Below are 591 nucleotides of genomic sequence, written 5' to 3'. Positions count from 1 at the left end.
CTAATCTGTTTTTTTGCACTGCCTTAGGGCTGGCAAAGGTAGCCCCTTGAACTGCCACCTTCTCCTTCCCTGCGGGTATGGTTGATATATATAAAATACGGAAGATACTTGGGTGCTTCCCCAAGGTTGGAGAGGATTTTAGCAGCATGAGGTGGACTTTCACCTGCGGGACGCGTCCCCAGCACAGGCACTGGCGAGACACTGAAAAACACCAGCCACTTCCTCGTATCCTCCCGCCGGGGACAGCCGTGCCGGGCCTGACTCAGCCTGGCCACCCCTGAGTCACCTCCCTGTGCCCTGCAATTAGAGGTGGCCAGAGGACCACACGGGCGCCTGCCGTTCCTGCTGCCTTCGTAAGGGCCAAGACACACAGTGCGGACACCGCCGCCGCTGCGCCAGGGAAAAAGGCTTTCCAAGGACACCGGGCACATGGTGGCCGAGCTTAAAAAAAAAAGCTTGGAAGTCGCCTCCATGTGACAGCCCTGAAATAGGGGCTTCCGACAGCACACGTGTGGGGCAGGTGGGACTACAGCCCTGCTGGCCGAGGACCATCAGGGCATCATCGAGCCAAGACACAGAGACAGCAAGGCG

The sequence above is a fragment of the Apteryx rowi genome, unplaced genomic scaffold (genome assembly GCF_003343035.1).
Source record: "Apteryx rowi isolate R43461 unplaced genomic scaffold, aptRow1 scaffold_369, whole genome shotgun sequence".
NCBI classification, from domain to species: domain Eukaryota; kingdom Metazoa; phylum Chordata; class Aves; order Apterygiformes; family Apterygidae; genus Apteryx; species Apteryx rowi.
The sequence above is the reverse complement of the archived record's forward strand: the minus strand, read 5'-3'. Positions refer to the sequence as shown.